The sequence below is a fragment of the Aedes albopictus genome, chromosome 1 (genome assembly GCF_035046485.1).
Source record: "Aedes albopictus strain Foshan chromosome 1, AalbF5, whole genome shotgun sequence".
NCBI classification, from domain to species: Eukaryota; Metazoa; Arthropoda; class Insecta; order Diptera; family Culicidae; genus Aedes; species Aedes albopictus.
The window spans coordinates 290,358,937-290,371,832 of NC_085136.1; the positions used below are offsets into that span (position 1 = coordinate 290,358,937).

General features: G+C 36.2%; 1 long non-coding RNA gene across 1 annotated transcript; it reads right to left on the reverse strand.

Annotated features, from left to right (window-relative positions):
• Positions 1-5,894: 5,894 nt before the first annotated feature.
• On the reverse strand, positions 5,895-10,536 carry LOC134285694 (uncharacterized). Its single transcript, XR_009996552.1, has 2 exons — positions 10,124-10,536; positions 5,895-6,246 (listed from the first exon to the last, which is right to left on the reverse strand). It is a non-coding gene; the product is annotated as an uncharacterized LOC134285694 (long non-coding RNA).
• Positions 10,537-12,896: the final 2,360 nt, after the last annotated feature.

Genomic DNA, 12,896 nt, shown 5'->3' on the forward strand with positions numbered 1-12,896 from the left:
GCATTCCTGAAACAAAGCAGACGAAATCGCTTATAGAATCCCAAGAGGAATTCCTGGATAAAAGTGAAGAGAAGATCCTGAAGGAAACCAATGAGAAATATTTGAAGAAATCCCAGAAAAAAACCCTTTAGGATGTCTAGGAGGAAACACCGAAGGTACTTCTGCAAGGCTCCAAAGAAGATAGCCTTGAATTTTCCCAACAAATTTTTAAAGGAATCCCTGGAGCAATTCTTGGAAGAATCCCTAGAAAAATTTCGGAACGCATTAAGTAGAATTTCTGGAGGAGTCCTAGGAGGAATTGCTGAAAGAACCACAGCAGGAATAGCTTGAGAAGTTCAGCTGAAATTTCTGTAGGAAGGTCAAGATAAATTCCTGGAGAAATCCCACGAGAAATCTATGAAAGAAACCTTCGATAAAATATCTTGGATAAAAATTCCTGAAGGGATCACCGGAGATATTCTTAGAGGGATTCTGGGATGAATCATGGTAGAAATCTCAGCAGACATCCTTGGAGGAATTGCTGGAGGAAGCTTTACAATAATTTCTAGAGAAACCCCATCAGTAATGCCTGGGGGGAATCCAAAGAAAAATCCTTGGAATACCTAGAGAAGTCCCTGCAAGAACCGGTAGAGGTATTCTGGAAGAATCTACAGAGAAGGCCCTGAAGAAACCGCAGAAGGAATCTCTGAAGAAATCTCAGGTAGATTTCCCGGAAGAATTCCAGCCATAATGCTAGGATAAATTGGTATGGGAATCACTAGAAGAATTTTTGAATGTACCATAGTAAGAATTTCCGAAGAAATTGCTGGAAGAACCGCACTGCCGTGGGCAGCATAGTTGTCCCATGTTAATAGGGATTCCCATAGAACATGGGACAACTATGCTGCACACGGCAGCGCAGGAAGAGTTGTTTGAGGTTATCTCGGAGGAAGACCAAAAGGAGTTTCTGCAAGAATTCCATGAGAAATTTCTAGAGGATCTTTGAATAAAATCGCTGGAGGAATTCCTGGATGAGTCCTTGGAGAACAACCAAAGGAGTTTCTGCAAGAATTTCAGGAAGATGTCCTGGAAAGATCTCAGCAAAAAATCTAGGAGAAATCTCTAGAAGTATCCGTAGCATAATTTCAGAAGCACGACAGTTAGAATTTCTGTAGGATGAGTAGCTGGAAGAACCGCAGGAATTGCTTGAGGAATCCCAGCTGTAATATCGGGAGGAATTCCTAGAATTACGGGAGGTATCATAGAAGTAATTTCTAGAGAAATCCTAGAATCAGGAATGCCAGGGGTATCCTAAGAGAAGTTCCTCTAATAAATGCCTAGAGGAATACCTACAGTTCTGCTAGAAAGAATCGGTAGAAGTATACTGGAGGAATCCCTGATGGAATCGCAGGAGGAATTTTTGGAGGAATCTCCGGAAGATTTTCCGAAAATATTACAGTATGTATGTATGCCAAGAGAAATCCCTAAAAGTATTTCTGAAAGAGTCCTGATGGAATTTGCTTGAAGAATTCCAGCTGAAATTCATGGAGAAATCCCCTGTGGAATTTTTGGAAGAACCTCTGGACACGGGGCGAATATTCGTCACGAAAAGCACTGCTCGTTTGATAGCTCAACACTAGCGAGCCTGGTGGTGAAGGTCAAGCTTTTTCCTACAGCGCGCATAGGGAAACGACGTAGCACGCTTTGATGATTTTTTATTTTCCCATGGAAATTCATTCCAATCTAGTTCTCCAAGTGACAATCTCATTACTTCCACCTCGAAACTTCAAATTTGTTCGAAGATACACATCTGTTCTGTGCTCTGGAGGATGTCCTGGATAAATCCCTGAAGAAATCTCTGGGAGAATAACCGAAGGGATCTTCAGAAAAATCCCAGGGAGATTTTCCGGAAGAACTTCCCAAGTAGAATGAAGATACCACAGTGAGAATTTTTGTTAGAGTTCTAAGAGAAACTGCTGGAAGAATCACAGCAGGAGTTGCTTTAGGAATCTTAGCCACAATTACTGGAGGAATCCATGAGCAATTTATGGAACAATCTATGAATAAAATCTCTTAAGGAATTCCTGGAAGAATCACCGGCGGAACTTTTGAACGGATCCCAGGGAGATAGTCTTGAATAAACTCACCAGGAATTCCTGAAGGAATCCCAATAGAAGTTTTTAGAGGAAACCATAGAAGAATTCCAAGAAGTATCATAGTAAGAATTTCCAAAGAAATCCTAGGAGAAATTGCTGGATCAATCTCTGCAGAAATTTCTAGTATGTACAACCCCATTAGAACTGCTTGGAGAATCCTAAGGAAAATTTATTGATGAAATATTGGGAGGAATCCATAAAGAAAACTTAGAGAAATCACTGTACGAATAGATAGAAATATTTCTGGAGGCATTCATGGAGAAGTATGTTGATTGTTCTTACCAATATCCAAAACGCCAAAACGTACAACAGGTATATCCTTTTCGGGACGGAGTACAAAAAAGTGAAATTTCCATACAAATTGCTCAACTTTGGCTGTCTAGAACTCTTAGATCTCCCAAAAAAGCAACGATTATTTTTCCTTCATGGAAAGTAATTCCGGGAGTGGTAAGTTTTGTTCAAATGTGCCATGAATGAATATAGGAATTATTGTGTGAAGTTTCAAATTTTAGGTGACTGTCAAGGAAAAATTCTAGGGGGTGCCAAATTTGTTCTAGGGGGTGCCAGGCACCCCTGGAACCCCCCCTAGCTACGCCAATGTGAAATGAGTTGCATAATGAAAAATAGTTGTATAATGACACATGAACATTATGCAACTCAAATGGGTTGCATTATGAAAAAAAAAATCATTGCATAAAAGGTTGTATATAAATAACTATTAAAATATTTTAAATAGTACTGTCCCGATTCTTTCGTTGGCGGCTCGTTAGATGGGCTGTCTCGATGGTTGAATGTTCGCTGGTTGGGGCAAACCCCAACTAAAAAGCACTGTCAATGTCAAAATCGATGTCGTCTGACAGCCGTCGCATCGCAGCTGCTTTATACAGAACATATGTGCAAGTATGTGAGTGTTTCGTGACGTATTTCTCGTCACTTGCGTGTGTCTAGAGCATTTTGATCAGTTGTCAGTTGCCCCAACGAACGAACACGATTCGCTAAGGCAGTTAAGGCAATAAGAGTCAAAACATGGGAAGTTCAATAACTACGTAACGGTCGAGATTTTACCATATGCGTAGAACATTTTTTCACCATTTATGGTCCTCTATCACCCCAAGTAGGGTATTGTACCATTTGGGCAGGTGTACCTATTTTGGGCACTTGCCGCTATAACTAAGTCAGTTTCAAACCAATTGATTTGAATTTCTGTAGAGATATACAGGGTGTTAGGTTCATGAGTGCAAACTTTTTAAAGGGTGATAGAGGACCATAAATGGTGAAAAAAATTGTTCTACGCATATGGTCAAATCTCAACCGTTACGTAGTTATTGAACACCCCATGTTTTTAACTGTTATTGCCTTAACTGGCTATAACTTTGAAATGGTCAAACTTATCGCAGTTTTTTTTGCCCTTATTCGAAAGATTATTGAATTTTCTAACAAATGGCATCTTTGAGTCGATTGGTTTAGTTAAATAACTAAGTTTTCTAGAGCAAAATAGCTAAAAATAGCGTGTTTTAATTTGTTTATGTCAATTATCTTTGAAACATGCGTAATAAATTAAAATTCTTTCTTTGGCAAAGTTTTGGCCCTTGTTCTACTCTACAATTCGTTCTTTGACGCCAAACTTCTAACTCTTATCGTTTTCTTACAATTTTGATTTAAATGTGCGGCAAAGTGCGCAAAAAAGTGCTTACCATGACGATTGCAAATTTATGATCTAAAATGCGACATTTAAATCGAAATTTCAAGAAAACGATAAGAGATAGAAGTTTGATGTCAAAGAACGAATTGTAGAGTGGATCAGGGGCCACAACTTTGCCAAAGAAAGAATTTTAAATTATTACGCATTTTTCAAAGATAATTGGCAAAAACAAATTAAAACTCACAACTTTTAAGCTATTTGCTGTAGAAAACTTAGTTATTTAACTAAACCAATCGGTTCAAAGATGCCATTTGTTAGAAAATTCAATAATCTTTCGAATAAGGGCAAAAAAACTGCGATAAGTTTGACCATTTCAAAGTTATAGCTAGTTAAGGCAATAAGAGTTAAAAACATGGGGTGTTCAATAACTACGTAACGGTTGAGATTTGACCATATGCGTAGAACAATTTTTTTCACCATTTATGGTCCTCTATCACCCTTTAAAAAGTTTGCACTCACGAACCTAACACCCTGTATACTGTACGTGCCTAACTCTATACACAATTTCAAATCAATGGGTTTGAAATTGACTTAGTTATAGCGGCAAGTGCCCAAAATAGGTACACCTGCCCAAATGGTGCAAGACCCTATCACTCTTTAAAAAGTTTGCACTCAGGAACCTAACACCCTGTAGAAAATAGACCCCCAATTGTAGAGAGATGAGGAGAAAATTGTTTGTTTACATCAAAAATTCAATTTTTCGTCTTCAAAATTAACCAACACTGAAAATATTCTACACGTTCGAACCACAGATTCCGAACATGTATTTTTACTAGTTGGAAAACATCTGAATTTAACGTGTCAAACCAGTCGTAGATACTCTTTCCAAAATCATGTGTAAAACACGTTAATCTGGTATCATTCGCGACTACGAAGGTTGATGAGCCGGGAAACACTCTTTCTTCATACGGGGTTTCTTTATGGAGTATGAGTAAAAGAAAGCAAAAAATCTTCCCTCCTCACTTTCTCACCGAAAACCGGAAACAAAATCATCACCTTTGTAGTCCACAATTACTGTCAACTTTCTTAAAATATGAGTACCACAGTACCAGGCACCCACTCTCTAAAATAAAAGCTCTCATTTTTGAGTAACGCCCATGCCGCTCAGGGACTGTGTTGGAAACACACATTTTTTAAAATTGCTCGTACGCTCACATTTTTGCAAAATATCAATATTTTTCGGTATTTGAAGGTGGTTTATAAACCCAGTGAGGTTGCCATGTCGAAATTATTGCAAAATACATGCTCATGTGAGCGTACGAGCAATTTAAAAAAAATGTGTGTTTCCAACACAGTCATGTGCGGCATGGATGTTTACTAAAAATGTGCAAACCGCACACATTTTTGAGCGGAGCCGTTTTTGCGTGCAGCTGCGGGTGCCTATTCTCCAAAAATTAATGCATGTTAAGACATACTAACCGCGGGCGAGTTTGGTGATGTATCTTAAGTGATAGGCAAACCATTTCCATTATCGATGCATAAACACACTGTCAAAAACGATCCAATCATGTGTAAGACAGTGGTTTAGAACCTAAAATTTGATGTCACCCCCCAGCCTATTCAGAAACTTAATTAGATGCACCGTAAACGTGAGGAGTGATCATAGAACTGGTTACGCTATCGACGCATATACACACTGTGACTGAGCGACTGAGAAACGAAAATCCGAGCAACGACAAAAACTAGGTAACTGAACATTTTTCTAAGGTCTAAATTATGTCAAAGACCGTTTCATAATTGGGTTGTTTTTGTTTAGTGAATAAAATATTATGCTTTTGGTTGAAATCCGAAGTGACCTGGGGTGCGAAAATTGAATACCTTCGAAATTCGTGACTCGACTTGGACTAGTGCATATTGTAGCTTAATGCGCAACAGAAAAACAAAAACGAATTTATGTCGGTCATTTTTCTGAGTAAATATAAGATCATTTTATTGCGTTCCAATTCCTTTGTATTGATGGCTAGATAAAAAAAACAAGCGAGATGGACCGTAATCGGGCTTAGCCGTATCTAGTGATTGTGAGAATCTTTCTCTGTAATGATTATTCAACAACTGTATTCATTATTTGTATACACTTTATTACCGATACTTCAATATTACATACAATGATTCACACTCCAGACAACAATAACAACATCTCCGCATATGACAGATACTCAATGTAAACATACACGCTAAACGTAATAGAGTAATACAATAATTTATTATGTGCATACCACAAGGTACCACATCTCGTTTTTTCTCCAGATCCGCAGCAAGGTCACTCCACGTTGTTTCGCTTATAGTCTCCTCAGTTTATGAACGTCTCGCTTCAGTCTCACATCAGAATTAGAAGTACAGTCATCCATTTGGTCATCCATCTCTGCTCGGCATTTTAGTAAATTACTTGGCCGTTACTTGTGGTTGTACCTAAAAAGAAATATTATTTTGACCCAAATATTTTCCCAAATCCCAAAATATTTTTGATACTGAGTGTCAAGCTAAATATTACCTTTGCTGATGAATTAATTGAATTGCTTTCCTCTTCTCAAATGCTTTCAATGACAGCTAGCATGCAAACATTGTATACTGCCCACTGATTTTTTTTGACATGTCCTTTCATAGAAGAATATCATACAAAAGGTATGTATATTCAGATTATTATTCAGACATTTTTTTAACTAATATGTCGGAACACTGCACGAATGTTACAGTGGAAAAATTATCAATATCCATTAACTCGTTTTCGATCCAAAGTGTCCAAGTGTCATACAAACACTATTTCATTTCATGTTTTTTTAGCGAACTTTGCTGGAACTCGTTTCTTGTTCAGAATATATTCAGAAGTTTGGCTTTACAGATTTTGTTTTCTAAATACCGAAGGGATTGATACTTTTTTTAAATCAAATCACGATTTCGAAAAACGTCACTTGTCCAAAGCAATATTTGTAATACTAGTTTTAGCTAAATAGTAATTTGAAAACATCCAGTTTTTGGATTATATTTAATATATATTGTTCACATAACTCGCACCCGCACTAGCTGTTTGAAAGTATAGTAGAATATTAATATTCATTCTTTTTTTTCATGTTGTAATCCTATAATTATCTCAAATTCTTAAAACATACATCATCGTCGCAGTACCAAATCGAAGTCATGCATTTAAGCACATGCAAAGTTGCAGTTGTGACGTAAATTTGAACTGGTTGCTGGTATTGCGCATCATTAAGCTACTTAAGAGCTGAAATTAGCACTAATCTAAATCGAGTTGCTATGTTTATAAGTAGGTTAAACATCAATTTTCGCACCGCCAGTCACTTCGGCTTCCAACCGAAAACGTAATGATAGTAGCCAATTATTATATACAAAGCAATTTTCTCCAGATAACAAAATAAATAGGTGTCCACGTTTTTAGGAATCATGTTTCCGATAATTTCGGAATTCTCATGATTTACCATTTACCTTTAAAACTGAATGAGTTTATTTTTACGGTTTGGTCGTTGAATAGGTTTACATTCTACGATGCATATTTTCCCGCATTAACTGGTGATTCGTGCTCAATCACACCTATTTTAACATTACAAAACCAAAAATTTGTTCCTTTGATGTCGCTCTTTTGGGTTCTGAACTGTAGGACTTATTTTAATGGTGTACCTCCAAAATATTGCAAACGCCTCTCAACATGTTATGTTTTCACTCTAGATACCTAATGATGCTATTTCAACAAGCCTTTTCCAAATTATTCGCATTCAATATACCGTCAAAACTTAGAACTTTTTATCTTTAAGTAACTCTGATTTTCTACATATGCTCATCATATTGATAATATTCTCAGTTCGTTGGATCTAACTAGAATATTTTGCATTATTGCAAAGCCCAATCATCTGTCTAACATATCACTTATTTCACATTTTTTCGATGAAATACATCCTCATTTTTTTTGTTAACGACTACAAGTCTGACGTAGTGCACACTGACCATGATTGTCTGTGTCATGATGGCCCTTATGCTTGCCTCTACGATTCATTTCTTTGTACTGAAACAATTTAAAGCACGTTTTTATTCATATTTTCAATAAACTTATTAACACAAATATCACTTATACATGTACACGCATTTTTATTGGTAAAAATCCATGAATTTGATATATAAATTTTATTTGTACACACATACTCGTTTTCCACGCTGGATCACACATAAAATCGATGGACCTTATATAAACTATGTATATCTACACATGAAAAGGGTTATCTATGACAAATTGCAAAAATCTATGTGAGCGACACATGCATACAATATTTGCAGTTTTTTTTTCAGTTTAAAAATTCAAACAAGGTAACATGTTAGTAAATGGTACCTGTTTGCATTAATAAGCTCGACTGAAAAACAAACCTCATAATCCAGCTTTCATTAGATATATCTATTCCTGTAGCTACAGAAATGATTATCTTTTATTATTCCAATATCTTGTGCTTTTGATATACTGTACGTTATTCTCCTCAATAATAGTTTCAATACTTCTTTAACTGATCAAAATTTGTCTCTTCCTGTAAGGAAATTATTGTGCAGAATTTGTTGTTGAGCGTACTGCTGTACCTTGTTCTCTAACTTGTGCCACAGTTCTTGGCAAGATGGCCCACTCATTAGCAAAAATGGCACTATATCCAGTGTTAGGCAATCATAAGTCAAAATGCCCCTCCTGACCACACCCGATACATTTTATATTCAAAGACTTCAGAAGTGATTACTCAAGAACTCACTGTACTTGAATCGCATAAACATTTAGTGGCATTCAATAGGTTATAAAGCGCTTTTTACTCGAATTCCTGAGACTTCTAGTTAAGCCGAAAAGTTTCATTTTTTTTATTGTTCGATTTTTTTAAATATCCAATTCAACTAGCCATTTGACTAGCATGATACTTAACAGGTTAGTGGTTAGCAACTGCTCTGAATATGTCGTCTAGCTTCAACGAATGCTTTATTTTGACTTCCTATCTTGCAAACTACCAAGACAGTTTAATTATTCTCACACATTGATGTTAATTTTCTTGAAGTTACATTTTTAGTCTTGTAAGAGAGGACAAAGCACTAGTTAAATCATGTCTTCATGTTAATTTGGTTTCAAGAGCCAACCCTTTTTACGTCTCCGTAGACTTATTATACTTTACTGAGCAATGATAACTTCAATATATATCACCTGAGGTGGGTCCACAACAATCTCAGTATCTGCTCAGTTATGTTCGCATTTGGAACATATTCAAATACTATTCGCTCCTGTTTTTCTAGTCACGCTCAGCCTAAAGTTTAGTTTTGTCTTTCGCCTTCTCAGCTGCCACTTTATTGGTGTGAAATTTCATTTTTAATGGTTCAATTTAACTAAAAAGCCCAGATTGGAGTTCAAGAGAAATCGCACAAGAAACTTCTAGAACGATTCCTGGCAGAAACTTTCTACGGTGACTGCCATTTGAACTGTCATTTCTTCGCAACTGCCTACTGCGATCGAAGAAAAAACGGTTTCTTGAGTGATTCAGCCAAGGAATTTCCCATGCCTCAAGATAGGCCGAGATATTCCTTCTGATCTGCAAACAGCCCTTAAATCTGCGTTGGCTGGTAATCTGTTTCTTACGAAATTTACGACACTGTTGCGTTTTTAGTACTTTAATTTTTAATAGCACAATTCGCCTTATACGGCTCTACAAAGAATCGACTATATCTGCCTTGCAGGTCTTACCGCCTTCAACGGCATTTCCACCTTCAACGGCTTTTTCCGCCTTCAACAGCTTTTCACTCTCCGACGGATCTTTCCGCCATCGACAGTTTTTCGCCTTAGTCGGCTCTTCTGCCTATAACATTTTTCCGCCTTCAACGGCTATTCTATCTGTAATCCTTTCCGCCTTTTACGGCTATTTCAAGAATGTCGCCTTCATTAGCTTTTATCGCCTTCATTGGCTTTCATCGCCTTCACTGGCTTTTAACAGCAACAGCAAAATTTGATTTCAAAATATTGTTTCACCTCTACGCCTTCCTCGGCCATCCGGTTAACAAATCAATACTTCATTCATCATTCAGCATTTGAGTCTAGATTTAGGACAACAACCCTATTCAACGAGTATCGATATCACAATCAACAAAACTTAGATTTTCTTCACAGTTCTTTATTTCTTTATCTGACAATAGTGATTGTCATCGATTTGAACTAAACAATACCGATCACCATCAAAATCTCTCACAGGTTGATCATTGTCATTAGTCGAAGGTACAAATAGATTGTTTGATTCATATTGAACAGTTAGTACACAATATTTACCTTTTTGATTCCAATGTTGAAATTCAATCACAAGTCATCACCTGGAGGTCATCACCACTCTGCATGCACCACACACACACACACACACACACACACACACACACACACACACACACCACTCATATCTTTCTTTTTCCAAAGACAACACTTCCCGAACAGAAACTAAACTAATTTCACATGCACTGTTCACCGTTCTCGTCGCCAATGTGAGAATCTTTCTCTGTAATGATTATTCAACAACTGTATTCATTATTTGTATACACTTTATTACCGATACTTCAATATTACATACAATGATTCACACTCCAGACAACAATAACAACATCTCCGCATATGACAGATACTCAATGTAAACATACACGCTAAACGTAATAGAGTAATACAATAATTTATTATGTGCATACCACAAGGTACCACAGTGATAATCGAAAGAAAAATAAATAAATAAATAAATAAAATAAAACAACTTTTATTTCCTTAGAATTACAATTCAATCGTAAGTACGCTCCAAATAAAAAAAAATCCGCATGCAAACTTTAAAAGCATTAGTGAAATTTTGGATTTGGACTAATTTTTCGATTATGAAATAATAGTCCTGTTCAATGAAGTAGGTTGAACATTATTGAAGTTGCTGCATCTTGATCTTACCCATTTGTTGACGAATAGGTAAGAGCAGGATGCAGAAACTTCAACAATGTTCAACCTACTTCATTGAACAGGACTAATCTGGATACCCCTAAAGAACCCAATTCATAACGATTAGAGTGAATTTCTTAAAGGGTCTTCGTTTAGTGTAGTTGTTAGGAATCATCGATTGATGAACCAAATTCACCCGGTCCGAGAATTTTGACGCCGCGCGGGGCAGTTTCCAATCAGAAAAGGAACATTCTGGTTGGAAATCATCCCCCTTGTCTAATTCTCGGACCGAGTGATTTGTGTTCATGAACACCAATGGATTGGTCAAGTCATTTCACTTTGAAATATCGGCGCGGTAGGTTCGTTAGAACGGGAACAGCGTTCTTAATTTTATTTGTGTTTTATTTTTTTCTTTATTCAGAGTGTTTAGTGCTTTCTGGTGCTCATTCAGGTAAGTATCTGACACATTTTATCATTGAATATAGGTACTAGAATTCAAAATTAATAGATGCTTCCGAATGGAATTTAATTTTACGTAGATATAATGCGTGTGTACACCGTGTCCAATAAGTTCTCATATCCCGATCAACCAATTCACAAACTTCGTTAAAGTTCTTTATCAAAATTTAAATGTTAATGTCGACTCTTCTTTACTATTTAGGGTAGGTAATCAAAAGTTGAACCAAATTGCGGCTTTCTGAAGCAGCGCAAATTTTGATTGATTTTTCTACCACATGGAAATGATTTACTTCGGCAAAATCTTTTGTACATGAAAGCCACGGGTATAAGCTTTCTGTTCAATGGTAAAAAGTTTGTATTTGCACCGAATTTCATTAAAATATTCAAATGTTCATCAATAATGATTTTAATCTTAATTTGAACCATCGTAATCATAATTTGAACCAATTTTAATCTTAATTTGAACTACTGGCGGCAGCAACTCGAGCAGCTCCCACAACAGCCAATTTCGTGCTGAACAATAGAAAAACACATGGATCTGCTAATTCCCATAACTATTTTTCATAAGGCAGTGGAATTTTAACAAAGAATGTTCAAAACTCTTCAGGAATTCGGAAACAAAATTTGGAATTTTTCATCCTCCAAGAGTAAACAAAGCAACCACTAGCGCAGTCTACTGGCCAACACTGGAAGCTCACCCCCGTTTACTAGTTCAAATTTAGATTACAAATGGTTCAACTTAAGATAACATTCTCCAAGTAAGAATTACTTAAATTTGATAATTTTATGACAAATAATGCAAAATATTATTCGGTTGGTCGATTCTACGATAAATAAGCTTTCATTTCACGTGTTCACCTATTGCGTGTGATACAATGCATGTGCTGTACGAGGGCACCGAAAATGAGTGAAATCACAGTGAAAATGGGTGAAATAACAGTGATTTTTCAATTGCTTATTTTCGATGATAAAAAAGCTGTATTCAATGCTTTTAAAGTCAATGTTATCAGGTTATATTACGGAAAACTGTTTAACATCTTTTTCGGGACAATATTTGCCCAAAAAGTATGTCGTTTTAATGAATTTCAAAATGGTTCAAATTAAGATTACAATTTGACTAGTTCAAAGTTTGATTTCTTAGCCTATTTTGTTACATATATTTAAACAACTTCATCGATCGATAACAAAACTTGAAAAAAATGGCCGTTATCGATCATATGGTAAAAATCTGTACCGAAACGTAACTAAACTTATTAAATTATTAGTGTGTCGACTTACAGATACAGTTTTATCGTATTTGAGAGAAGATTAGATGAATTTCTAAATTACTATACTTTTTAAAAGTAACACTGCAATAATCTTACATTTAAAATATCAGTTTAATTATACCACCATATGTCTACGAATTCAAAAACTGGTAATCATTAAATGTGTGAATTAAGTTTATCGGATCAAAATAGGAGAACTTATAGTGAGCCAAAATTAGTTCCGTTAGGGGTGGTTCGGTCGAGCGGTAGCTTTGAAGCTAATTATCCAAATTAGTGCGCGCTTGCCTTTGTGATTTGTTTGACGTCGAGATACACAGACAACCAGCGATGGAGACACATAAATGGGTGAGCTCGTTTCATGCTATTATTTTATTGTGAATGTTCATTGTAAAATAACATGACTTAGATAG